The sequence below is a fragment of the Pantherophis guttatus genome, chromosome 16 (assembly GCF_059756535.1).
Source record: "Pantherophis guttatus breed Tessera chromosome 16, ASM5975653v1, whole genome shotgun sequence".
In the NCBI taxonomy this organism is placed as follows: domain Eukaryota; kingdom Metazoa; phylum Chordata; class Lepidosauria; order Squamata; family Colubridae; genus Pantherophis; species Pantherophis guttatus.
Window position 1 is genome coordinate 8247575 of NC_142078.1, and position 14023 is coordinate 8261597.

Consider the following 14023-nt stretch of genomic DNA (forward strand, 5'->3'; position numbering starts at 1 on the left):
AGAAGGGAACAGCTAAGGAACAAGGGTCGACTCAGGAGTAAAGCCACAGGTGGATGGTGAATGGCCCCTCCCATAGGGAATAAAGAGGAGCGAAAGGGGAGGGGAGTTTGCAGGAGGCAATTAGTTCAATTCATTAGAGTGAAGACCTATTCCTGACTTCTTGCCAAGTATTGTCTGCTACACAGTGGCGTTGGGAAGATATCGGCCTGGCAGCTCTCCAAGCCTGATCAAGGTCTGTAGTTGTGAAATCTTTTGCAAGACTGTTGGCCGGGACTTTGCTGGAGAGGAATTCCCTTTAAACTAAATAAAAAGGGGTTTTATCAGGACGAGGAGTCGGCTTTGTGCTTTTGGGAAGCCTAGGTCAGAGCAGCTACGTGCCTCTTCGTTTCAACTTGTCATTAGAGTAAAGGGGGGAAGATGTTGACTACAAATGGGTTAATTTGGAGAAACGGAATTTCTGTCGTTTCACGGGAGCTTGGGAGACTCTGGAAACCTTTCAAGGACATATCAACAGGCGTGAAGTAGAAGGCAGATGGTTCACATAACAAAGAGAACTTGTTTTACATGGTCTACGTCGAAGCCTGGGGGGTTGGGCTTGGAAATTCATTGTTTAATATTGTTAAACTGGTGCCTTTGAAATTCAGAGTTAGTTTTACCTCGCCATGCATTCAACAAACAGTAAGCTTTTCAGAACTGAAATGATCCTAGGTGGCTCACCGGCTAAAGATGCTGAGCTTGTCGATCGGAAAGGTCAACAGTTCAGCGGTTCGAATCCCTAGTACGCGTCTTCTGCGTGAGCAGGGGGTTGGACTAGATGACCTCCCAGGTCCCTTCCAACTCTGTTACTGTTACTGATCCAAGACTTTTTATTTGGATACTCAGGCTGGATGTTGACAGCAATGGAGTTGGTGCATGTTAAATAACCAGTCTGCAGTACTTGCCTAGACTCCCAGAGTCTGCTAAATAACATCTGGATGGCTACCTTCCAAACTTCCATTTGTCTGTAAATATATTTTAAAAGCAACTGTCTTTTAAAGGCTGGAGGTGTTTCAGAGAATGGCAGCTCTGCAGAGAGCCAGTCTTAAGCAGTCTGTAAATATATTTTAGATGCAGCAGTGTTCTTTTAAAGGCTGAAGGTATTTTGGAGAACGGTAGCTCTTAAACAGGCTACAGAGACAACCCAGCCTTAAGCAGGTTGAATTCTGCTGGTGTGGCAAAGGCCATCTGGCAAGATATGTAATAAATCAGCAAAAAAATTCAAGGGAAAAAAAGAGAAAAAATATATAAAACAGTTGTTGAGACTCTAGAAAGAGTGCAGAGAAGCTAGCAACAAAGATGACTAGGGGATTGGAGGCTAAAACATACGAAGAACGGTTGCTGGAACTGGGTATGTCTAGTTTAATGAAGAGAAGGACTAGGGGAGACATGATAGCAGTCTTCCAATATCTCAGGGGCTGCCACAAAGAAGAGGGAGTCAAGCTATTCTCCAAGGCACTTGAGGTGGGCAGGATAAGAAGCAACGGGTGGAAACTCATCAAGGAGAGAAGCAACTTAGAACTAAGGAGGAATTTCCTGACCATTAGAACGATTAATCAGTGGAACAACTTGCCTCCAGAAGTTGTGAATGCTCCAACACTGGAAGTTTTTAAGAAGACGTTGGATAACCATTGGTCTGAAGTGGTGGAGGGTATCCTGCCTAAGCAGGGGGTTGGACTAGAAAACCTCCAAGGTCCCTTCCAACTCTGTTATTCTATATTCTAAAAAGATCAACTAGGGATGACATGATAGCAGCCTTCTAATAATTGAGGGGTTGCCCCAAAGAAGAGGGGGATGCAACCTATTCTCCAAAGCACCTGAAGGCAGGAGAGGAAGCAATGGATGGGAACCTATTAAGGAGAGATCCAACCTGCAACTAAGGAGACATTTCCTGACAATGAGAACAATTTATTAAGGAATTAATTCATTAAGGGATTCATTAATTCTTTAATTAATTAATTAATTCTGAAAGCTTGCCTTCAGATGTTGTGGGTGCTTCATCACTGGAGGTTTTCAAGAAGAGACTGGGCCACCATTTCTCTGGAATGGCATAGGGTCTCCTGCTTGAGCAAGGGGTTGGACTAGAAGACTTCCGTGGTCCCTTCCAACTGTGTTATTTTGTTAAGATGGATGAGGGAGGCTCCCATATTGTGCTAAAGGATAAATTCATTTTTGGGGGGGTCAAAGAGCGCTATGCAAATGAAATGAGTGATTAAAAAGTGGCTTCCCCCATTTCCCTCTGAGTCAGGCAATCAATAATTGTTTGTGCGGAGGGATGTTTGTCCCTCTATAACCATGGTTCTCTGGGTAGCCTGAAAACCAATTAAGCAATAGGATCTGTCGGCAGAGAACGGCATGGTAAGCGAGATCAGAATCTGCGGGAGGAAAAATAATGACCACGGCGGTAAAGAAAGGACACAAATTGGTTTGTTCTCCCTCTCTTAATTTCTATCACACTTATTCCTAGGCAAAAAATGGAAGGAGGTCTCACGTTACTCGTTTCCGTCCCTCTGCTCGCTTTTCAAAAACTACAGCTTCTTTCAATGTACCGTGTTTTCCAGAAAATAAGCCCTCCCTGAAAATAAGCCCTCCCCAAAAAAGTAAGCCCTCTCCCAAAAATAAGCCCTCCCCCAAAATAAACTCTCTCCCCAAAAATAAGCCCTGAGTTTCTGAGCGTGTCGAGTACCAGCGACTGCTTTCACCTAATTGCAAAGGATGAACATCACCGCGATTTTAATTACTGCACCCTGTAAATTAAACCTTCAGTGCAAACTGCAAATTCAAGTAGCAACCTCAGTACTTTGAAATAACACGATACCTTGTTATTTCTCCTGAAGTTTTCTTTATCCCGAAAATCAAGCTAGCTATGAATAAGCCAGGAGTAGACCAATCATTGTCTGCTTTATTTATATGGCACTGCCAAGAACACCACCAGGGAATCAAGTTACTCAGTAAAGGGCTTTTATTCTCTTTCTGTCCCACCTCCACACATCCCCTCTCTCTCTATTCACGTTCTCCTACACCTACACCTACAAGGAGAAACCTCAGCGCAAAACTCAAGGCAGTTAGAGACTTATAAGCACCCTGCAGCTTTTAAGTCGCCTAAATTTAGACATCAAAAGAGACTGTGTTTAGATAAATATATATATTTAAATGCAACGGTTTAAGATCTGTGGAGATCTGATCTCACGCTGGGATCTTATTTCCACACTTCTGACAAAGTTCAATTTCTGTCAACTTTCCTGAGTCTTCACCCTGCCTGGTGTTGGGTCGGTGCTCAGGGCTCAGCACCCTGGATGGCACCCCGGAGGTCAGGGAGCTGGTTGAAGTTTTAAAGCAGATTCTGGATTAATGTCAGAGTTCCAAGTAACACCCCCAACGAAAGAAGTCTCCGAGGCTCGAAGTTTCTCAAAGTTCCATTTTATTAGAGATGTCATATTGGCACATCAAGGGATGCGGTAGCTGAGTGACTAAGACGCTGAGCTTGTCGATCGAAAGGTCGGCAGTTCGGCGGTTCGAATCCCTAGTGCCGCGTAACGGGGTGAGCTTCCGTGACTTGTCCCAGCTTCTGCCAACCTAGCAGTTCGAAAACAGGTAAAAAATGCAAGTAGAAAAATAGGGACCACCTTTGGTGGGAAGGTAACAGCTTTCCATGTGCCTTTGGCATTGAGTAATGCGGGCATATGACCACGGAGACGTCTTCGGACAGCGCTGGCTCTTCGGCTTTGAAACGGAGATGAGTCCCTAGAGTCAGGAACGACTACTGTGTTTCCCCGAAATATAAGACCCTGTCTTATATTTTTTTGAACTTTGAAATAAGCACTTGGCGTTTTTTGGGGAGGTCTTAATTAATTTGGGGCACGTGAAGCAAGATGGGGCTCCTCTTGCCGTCTTACCTGATTTCCAGCTCTCCGTTTAAATATTTTCGGGGAAGGCTTATTTTCGGGGAAGGCACTCAAAAGCCCGATTGGGCTTATTATCAGGGGAGGTTTTATTTTTGGGGGAACAGGGTAGCACATATGTGCGAGGGGAACCTTTACCTTTATAGATAATACTATTTTCCAATTTCTACTTTCTACTTCTTTTTTTCTAACACTTAATAAAATAACCACCCTGTTCAGGAAAAATATTCTATATCTATCCATCATCTCTTGCCCTCTTTAGCATTTCAACCCTTAAATTGAATCTTATGCTCTTTGCATGGCCAACCTCTGCTCTAGGCCGCGGATTGAATTGGGGTCAATGATCAAAATTGAGACAACATTCTTCCCACCGCATCTTCTTTCTCTCTTTTGTTTAACCCTAACTAAACTTCACGCCTGCAAAAAAAAAAAAAAGGCTAAGAAAACAGAAGCTTAAAGAGCTAGAAACAGTCCGGTTTACCTTGACATCTCGGCCTGCATTTTTGATGCTTTTTTTTTTCCAGTGGTGTGTTTTGCTAAAACAAAATCTCTCCACACAATTTGGGGGCTGCGTGTTTTCCTTTCCTATATTAGATGCTTTCTCCAGAGTTTTGGGCTAATGCATATTTGATTGCCTTTGTTTTTTGTTTTTTTTTGCCTGGTCTCTAAGAAAGAAAGAAAAAGGAAAAAAAAAGAAAAACCCATAGCAATAAGCAACAACACCCCATTTCTGCTTTACTGAAATGTCATTAGGAAATATTTAATATGGTTAACCTCCAGCGCAGCAATAAACTGCCTCCGAATAAGTAGAAAGCAAAGAGCACATTAATTTTTAAATGGGGAGGCAATTATGCAAGAAAGGGAAGGGACCCCAACCAAGTCTTTGGCTGTAATTGAACCAAGCCCCAATTCTTTTTAAAAAGAAGTTGATTTCTAACCTACGAAGGCCATGTCCCTGGCTGGCATTCAAAATAGCCTCCCTCCCTCCCTCCCTCTCTCCCTCTCTCTCTCTCCCTCCCTCCCTCCCTCCCTCCCTCCCTCTCTCTCTCTCTCTCTCTCTCTCTCTGTGTGTGTCTTTCTCTCTCTGTGTGTGTGTCTCTCTCTCTCTGTGTCTCTCTCTGTGTGTATCTCTGTTCCTTTCTATGCTATGTCTTAATAGAGACATGGCATTGATCTACATTAAGGTTGGGAGAGAAGTAAAAGCTTCTGTGGCATCAAGAAACACATACTTGGGATTATGCATTATGCAGGAGGGAGAGGAAGGGGAGGGGGAGGAGGTACAGAGGAGGAAGAGGAGGAGGGAGAAGGACGGATAGAAAGGAGGAGAAGGGGTGAAGAGTGAAGAGGAGGAGAAGAGAGATGGAAGAGAAGGGGGACAGAGAGAAGGAAGAAGAGGAGGAAGAGGAGGGAGAAGGAGTGATAGAGAAGAGGAAGAGGAGGAGGGAGAAGAAGGGATGGAAAGGAGGAGGAGGGGAGGAGAGAGAAGGGGAGGAGAAGGGAGAAGGAGGAGAGACAGAGAGAAGGAAGAAGAAGAGGGGGAGAAGGAGGGATGGAGAGGAGGGAGAAGAAGGAATGGAAAGGAGAAGGAGGGGAGGAGAAGAAAGAAGAGGAGAAGGGAGAAGGAGGAAAAGGAGGACAGAGAGAAGGAGGGAGGCTGGAGAGGAGGAAGAGGAAGGAGGGATGGAAAGGAAGAGGAAGGGGAGGAGGAAGAGGGGTGAGGAAAGGGAAGAGGAGGAGAAGGGAGGAGGAGAAGAAGGGACAGAGAGAAGGAAGAAGAGGAGGAGGAGGGAGAAGGAGGGATGGAGGGGAGGGTGAAGAAGGAATGAAAAGGAGGAGGAGGGGAGGAGAGGGAAGAAGAGGAGAAGGGGGACAGAGAGAAAAAGAGGAGGGAGGGAGGGAGAGGAGGAAGAGGAGGGAGGAGAAGGAACGATAGGAAGGAAGTGGATGGGGAGGAGGAAGAGGGGTGGGGAGTGGGAAGATGAGGAGAAGGGAGAAGGAGGAAGAGAAGTAGGGACAGAGAAGGAAGAAGAGGAGTACAAGAAAGTGGAGACGAAGGGGCAGAGAGGAGGAGGAGGGGAGGAGGAAGTAACCTTCAAGACTCTGACATGATTGAACAGAAGGAAAAACGTGTAATAACACAATTAGCGAGTTTTGTTCAGTATAGTACTTATTTTTAAGGGCCTCGTGGCACATGGGCTGCATCCTTTAGATTGCCTATTCTCCCACATTCAAATACCTTCCCTGCTTATAGAGATGACAAAAACGGACCCAAATTTATCAGGGACCTTCTTCAACCCTTCACGGAAAGCATGATTGCAGAAACGCACCTGTTGGGCATCCGCTGGGTATCAATGGCACCTGGAGCCAGAGATAAGGGAGGGCCTTGCTGTGCTCGGAGATAACTTGTTATAGCTGAAGGCTGGATGAGTTGACATCCTTTCTCTCTTGACAGCTATCCTGGGTCCTCCAGGGAAATCTCTCTATTCGGTATCGCGCAACCCAGAAACAATTTTTTTTTTTTTGCAAGGGGAGGAGCGAAGTGTCACAAGCGGCTTTGCTCACGGAGCTGTCAACGGAGGCTCCTTCCAGCTGTCACTTGCCAGCGGTAATTGTCTTGGAAGGCAAGTCTAACTGCCATCTTCCATCCATCCCACGTTTAGTCTCATCTTCTGCCCACGCGCCTTACTTGAACTCAGGGCGGGAATCATTCTAGGCGGAGAGGCGGCTTTCGAGCGAAAGGCCAGAAATGGAAGCGCTCGCATCCTTGAATGGCGTTTTGCTCTTTCTCCTGACAAAGGAGCAGAAAAGTTTTCCTTTGATTAGGAGGTCCTTCCGTCGATTCTGTTTGTCGCGTCCCTTGGTTTACCTCCGAGTATGAAACTCAAGGGTGAAAAAAAGTAAAGTTCTACATTTAGGCACAGGTACAGTATATGTAGAGGGACGCGGTGGCTCAGTGGGCTAAGACGCTGAGCTTGTCGAGCGATAGGTCGGCAATTCAGCAGTTTGAATCCCTAGCGCCGCATCACGGGGTGAGCTCCCGTTCCTTGTCTCAGCTTCTAGTCACCTCCAGATTGACTTAGATCCAAATCATCACTTCTAGGAATTGAACGGAAATCTCTATTCTATTCTATTCTATTCTATTCTATTCTATTCTATTCTATTCTATTCTATTCTATTCTATTCTATTCTATTCCATTCCATTCCATTCCATTCCATTCCATTCCATTGTAATTCTATTCTGTTCTGTTCTGTTCCGTTCCGTTCCGTTCCGTTCCGTTCCATTCTAATTGTAATTCTATTCTATTCTATTCTATTCTATTCTATTCTATTCTATTCTATTCTATTCTATTCTATTCATTGTAATTCTATTCTATTCTATTCTATTCTATTCTATTCTATTCTATTCTATTCTATTCTATTCCATTCCATTCCATTCCATTCCATTCCATTCATTGTAATTCTATTCTATTCTATTCTATTCCATTCTAATTGTAATTCTATTCTATTCTATTCTATTCTATTCTATTCTATTCTATTCCATTCCATTCCATTCCATTCCATTCATTGTAATTCTATTCTATTCTATTCCATTCCATTCATTGTAATTCTATTCTATTCTATTCTATTCTATTCTATTCTATTCTATTCTATTCTATTCTATTCTATTCTATTCCATTCCATTCCATTCCATTCCATTCCATTCATTATAATTCTATTCTATTCTATTCTATTCTATTCTATTCTATTCTATTCTATTCTATTCTATTCTATTCCATTCCATTCCATTCCATTCCATTCCATTCCTGGGGCCTACCGAGACCACACAAAAGAACTCACGGTGATGAGTTCATGGTGGATTTCTGCTCTTGAACCCCAAAATTTGTCATTTCCTTCTAGTAAAAGGGGGGGGCGTGACTTCCTTTGAATTCCTTTCTTCCCATCTCCCCGCCTGTGTTTGCCTGGAAAACAGATGGCTTTGATTTTTGCAATAGTTTGTAAGATTGAGTGCAGCGCAGTTAATCATACGCTGCTTATCTGTTTCCCTGTAAACACTCAAAGCCTTTCACAGAATCTGATTAGGACGCGAAGCATCACATGGAAGTCCCACATGGACGTCCCCCAGGGATGGGCCAAGTATTGTTTTAATCAAGCCACATCTGTTCTTCCAGGCAGATTTTTAAAAATTTTTCCCTTCTCCCCCGGACCTAGTGGTGGAGGTGTTCTTTCGAAAGCAAATATTGCCTTTTCCCTAAAAAAAAATAAATAAAAATAAAATGACAGCTATTGTCCTGGATAAATAGGGTACGGCTGGCTCCCCTGTTCACCAATCGTTCCAGTTAACTCCATATGTCTACACCAGGGAATGTCCAAACTTGGCAATTTTAAGACTTGTGGACTTCCAACTCCCAGAGTTTTCCCAGCTGGCTGAGGAATTCTGGGAGCTGAAGTCCACAGGTTTAAACATTGCCAAGGTTGGCCACCCCTGATCTACAGGATAATCTGGTTATTAATTACCGTATTTTTCAGAGTATAAGATGCACCTTTTTTTCCTCAGATGTGGGTTTCAGTGGGTTCTGGAGAACCGGTAGCGGAAATTTTGAGTAGTTCGGAGAACCAGTAGTAAAAATTCTGACTGGCCCCGCCCCCATCTATTCTCTGCCTTCTTCCAAGTCCCAGCTGATTGGGAGGAAATGGGGATTTTGCAGTAATCTTCCTTTGGATTGGGGAGGGAATGGAGATTTTGCAGTATCCTTCCCGTGGAGTGGGGAGGGAATGGGGATTTTGCAGTATCCTTCCTGTGGAGTGAGGTGGGAATGGAGATTTTACAGCATGCTTCCCGTGGAGTGGGGTGGGAATGGAGTATCCTTCCCATGGAGTGGGGTGGGAATGGAGATTTTACAGTATCCTTCCCATGGAGTGGGGAGGGAATGGAGATTTTGCAGTATCCTTCCCATGGAGTGGGGAGGGAATGGAGATTTTACAGTATCCTTCCCGTGGAGTGGGGAGGGAATGGAGATTTTGCAGTATCCTTCCTCTGGAGTGAGGTGGGAATGGAGATTTTACAGCATTCTTCCTGTGGAGTGAGGTGGAAATGGAGATTTTGCAGTATCCTTCCCCTGGAGTGAGGTGGGAATGGAGATTTTGCAGTATCCTTCCCCTGGAGTGGGGAGGGAATGGAGATTTTGCAGTATCCTTCCTGTGGAGTGAGGTGGAAATGGAGATTTTGCAGTATCCTTCCCGTGGAGTGGGGAGGGAATGGAGATTTTACAGCATCCTTCCTGTGGAATGGGGAGGGAATGCAGATTTTACAGTATCCTTTCCGTGGAATGGGGAGGGAATGCAGATTTTGCAGTATCCTTCCCCTGCCACGCCCACCAAGACATGCCATGCCATGCCCACAAAGCCACACCCACAGAACCGGTAGTAAAAAATTTTGAATTCCATCACTGTTCCCACTCCCCCTTTGCCACCATTAAACGCACAGATCTGGATTGCCCCACATGCCTCTCGCCTCCTTTCCCCCTTTGATGGCAGGAACCCTACAAGGTGCCAGACTGACGATGGAGATCCTGACATTTGGGGTAGTGATCGGGTGGCATTAAGAAAACGCTCCTTGTCTTCATCGGTGTGCACGCCTGCAAAAGCACACCGCAGGATCAGAATTAATTGCATTCCCTGACCCAGGGAGTAAACTCTTAGCTTTTGCATTAACCAGCCTCCAGCGTGTATAATTTTGTCAATCTCTTTGCAAGGCAGACCGGTGCCTTCCCCACAAATCCTTTAATTTTCCAAGTGCATATGCCTAGACCTTATTGGCTTGGAAAGGCAAAAGATTTATTTTGCAAATTGGGCCTGAGTTGCCAGGATATGCCTTAAACTTTGCGGATAGCCTCGATTTCAGCTTATCTTTCTTGCGTTTGGGGTTAAGTGAACCCAATTTTGAAACCTAGAAGGAAAGGACGCATTTCCGGACAGTGAGAACAGTTAAGCACCTGAAGGCAGGACAAGAAGCAATGGATGGAAACTAACCAAGGAGAGAAGCAACCTAGAACTAAGGAGAAATTTCCTGACAGTGAGAACAATTCAAATTTCAAATCTTTATTGTCACTTTACAACATATGTACAACGAGATTGGTTGAGCCCCCTCAGTGCACCCCTCCAACACAATACAACACAACTCACAATGAAGACAAAAAACCCTTAACCCAATAAATCACATTAACAAAACACCCAATCCTATCGTACCAGTGTGAACATGTTACACGTTGCACCGGCCCTGCAGTCCATCATACTATGTAGTTATCATGTTATTTCTCATTCAGGAGTCTTGAATGACTCCCATGGATAAAAACTGTTCTTCAGCCTGTTTGTGTGGCTGTCTATGCTTCTATATCTCCTTCCCGATGGTAGGAGGATAAAGAAGTGATGACCAGAGTGAGAGTCATCCCTGAGGAATTTCCTCGCTCTTCTAAGGCAGCGAGCCCTAGCAATCTCATCTAGTGGTATCAAGGGGCAGCGCACAAATGTTTTGTGCTGTACTTTACTTTTACTTTTATTTAATTTATATACCGCCCTACTCCCGAAGGACTCAGGGCGGTGAACAGCCAACAATAAAATACATACATACAAAATTTAAAAAGCAGAGATAAAATCGAATTAAATAGTTTGGCCCAGACAGATTTAAAACCCCCGTCAATTTAAAACAAATTTAAACTTTGAATATTAAAAATACTAAAAAGTATTAAAACATATTAAGAATGTTTAAAAAGAGGGAGAAAGTTAGGCCAGGCCCGCCTGGCGAAATAAAAAGGTCTTTAGAGCGCGGCGGAAGGTGCGCAGATCTGGGATCCTCCGTATCTCCGGGGGGAGCTCGTTCCAGATAGTAGGTGCCCCCACAGAGAAGGCTCTCCCCCTGGGGGCCGCCAGTCAACGTTGTTTGGCCGACGGCACCCGGAGGAGCCCCTCTCTATGGGAGCATACCGGCCGGTGGGAGGCTATTGGTGGTAGTAGGCGGTCCCGCACGTACTCACCACCCTCTGTAGTGTTTTCCTATCCGTCAAACCGGCATGTGATACAGTGATGCTGAAGCGGGAAAACCCACATTCCCAAACGCAGGAGACAAGATCGCAGAAGTTGGAGAACACAGGTTTATTGGCTAGCAAAGGTTCGGAGCATTCCCATGTCAGATTCCGAACCCTGGGCTACGCCCAAGGTGTGCCTTTTATACATTTTGCAATTCTAGCCACGCCAGAGGCGTTACGCTTCTGACTCTTATTTCCATATATGGGTACACCGTCTGTTAACACTTCTGGTAATATGTTTCTTAATATAAGTTCGTTACAGGGATGATATAGAACATAGGTCATTAAACTCATCAGTACATTGAACAAGTTCCTTATTTCTGTTCCTTGTACTTTCCTGAGGTTTGCAACATAACTTCTACTCCCACGTCAACACTTCTGAGAGCAACATAATACTGTGAATAATACAATACATAGATTTTTTTTTTTAATTTTGATTTATATGCCGCCCTTCTCCGGAGACTCAGGGCGGCTTACAATGCGTAAAGCAATAGTCTTCATCCTTTTGTATATTTATACAAAGTCAGCTTTTCTTTCTTTCTTTCTTTCTTTCTTTCTTTCTTTCTTTCTTTCTTTCTTTCTTTCTTTCCTTCCTTCCTTCCTTCCTTCCTTCCTTCCTTCCTTCCTTCCTTCCTTCTCTTTCTTTTCTTTTTTTTTAAAAATTTGATTTATATGCCGCCCTTCTCCGGAGACTCAGGGCGGCTTACAATGCGCTAAGCAATAGCCTTCATACTTTTGCATATTTTATACAAAGTCAGCTTTTCTTTCTTTCTTTCTTTCTTTCTTTCTTTCTTTCTTTCTTTCTTTCTTTCCTTCCTTCCTTCCTTCCTTCCTTCCTTCCTTCCTTCCTTCCTTCTCTTTCTTTTCTTTTTTTTTAAAAATTTGATTTATATGCCGCCCTTCTCCGGAGACTCAGGGCGGCTTACAATGCGTTAAGCAATAGCCTTCATCCTTTTGTATATTTATACAAAGTCAGCTTTTCTTTCTTTCTTTCTTTCTTTCTTTCTTTCTTTCTTTCTTTCTTTCTTTCCTTCCTTCCTTCCTTCCTTCCTTCCTTCCTTCCTTCCTTCCTTCCTTCTCTTTCTTTTCTTTTTTTTTAAAAATTTGATTTATATGCCGCCCTTCTCCGGAGACTCAGGGCGGCTTACAGTGCGCTAAGCAATAGCCTTCATCCTTTTGTATATTTATACAAAGTCAGCTTTTCTTTCTTTCTTTCTTTCTTTCTTTCTTTCTTTCTTTCTTTCTTTCTTTCCTTCCTTCCTTCCTTCCTTCCTTCCTTCCTTCCTTCTCTTTCTTTTCTTTTTTTTTAAAAATTTGATTTATATGCCGCCCTTCTCCGGAGACTCAGGGCGGCTTACAATGCGCTAAGCAATAGCCTTCATCCTTTTGTATATTTATACAAAGTCAGCTTTTCTTTCTTTCTTTCTTTCTTTCTTTCTTTCTTTCTTTCTTTCTTTCTTTCCTTCCTTCCTTCCTTCCTTCCTTCCTTCCTTCCTTCCTTCCTTCCTTCTCTTTCTTTTCTTTTTTTTAAAAAATTTGATTTATATGCCGCCCTTCTCCGGAGACTCAGGGCGGCTTACAATGCGTTAAGCAATAGCCTTCATCCTTTTGTATATTTATACAAAGTCAGCTTATTGTTCCCCACAAACTGGGTCCTCAATTTACTTACCTTAGAAAGGATGGAAGGCTGAGTCAACCTTGAGCCTGGGGAGATTCGAACTTGCAGTAATTGCAGGCAGCTGAATGTTAAATTACAGAGCTCTGTCTGTTGAGCTATCCAGGCTGTAGTAATTAATTGATTTATAGTATAAGACCTTCCTGTCTCAATGCAATAAGTGAGGACACTTTCTATTGTGGACCGGTAAAAGGAGGTCATCAGTTGTTGTTCCAACAATGGAATGGCTTGCCTCCATAAATTGTGGGTGCTGGAGGTTTTTAAGACGGGACTGGGTAGCCATTTGTCAGGAACGGTATAGGGTCTCCTGCTTGAGCAAGGGGTTGGACTAGAAGACCTCCAAGGTCCCTTCCAACTCTGTTATTCTGTCTGTTAATTCTGCTAATAACGTTGGATGCTCCTTGAGGGTTGATAACTGTGGGTGCTCCATCAACTGGAGGTCTATGGAGATTCTCAGTCATCCAGGTCATGTTTAATCCTTGGTTGCCTCTTGAAAAAGCTCCATCCCTGGAGGCTTTTCACACACACAGATTAACAGAGTTGGAAGGGACCTTATAGGTCATCTAGTCCAACCCCCTGCTCAAGCAGGACACCATTTCTGATAAATGGCAGTCCAATCTTTTCTTGAAAGCCTCCAGTGATGCTTCCACAACTTCCGAAGGCAACTTCTGTTCCATGGGTTGATTCTTCTCACTGTCAGAAAGTTCCTCTTCATTTCTAGGTTGAATCTCTCCTTGGTCAGTTTCCATCCATTATTCCTTGTCTGGCCTCTGGGTGCTTTAGAAAATAGCTTGACCCCCTTCCTCCTCTCTTTGGAAGCCTCTCAAATATTGGAAGACTTTTAAGAAGAGACTGTCAGATTTGAAGCCGTTTTTATGCTGAAGCCATTTTGGGAGCATCTCCAAGGTTGCCACAGCCAGGCTGGTTGGAGCTGTCAGAACTAAAGGGGGGAAGATGGAGATAACAGGGGATGTGTAGCCAAAACAACATTCTTTTCCCCATGGGAGCCAAGGACGTTCTACCAGGTGTTGGAGAGGCATGGACCAAAAGCCAACCAGGATAGTGGCTGCAAACTGGTTGGACCATGTGATGGACCTGTGTGACCCAAGGAGAAGAACTTTGGGGTTGGATTTGAGGTGGGGAAAAAAACTCTGGGTCCTCCAGAATCGGGTTTTCCCCAGACGTGCCAATATGACATGACTAATAGTGGCTAAGACGCTGAGCTTATCGATCGAAAGGTCGGCAGTTCAGCGGTTCGAATCCCTAGCGCCGCATAACGGGGTGAGCTCCCGTGACTTGTCCCAGCTTCGGCCAACCTAGCAGTTCGA

At 44.1% G+C, this 14023-nt stretch overlaps 1 protein-coding gene across 5 annotated transcripts in view; it reads left to right on the plus strand.

Moving 5' to 3' along the window:
- The window catches only part of ASTN2 (astrotactin 2), a 433657-nt gene that overhangs the window by 127685 nt on the left and 291949 nt on the right, over nucleotides 1–14023 (plus strand). The gene's annotated exons all lie outside the window — the stretch shown is intronic.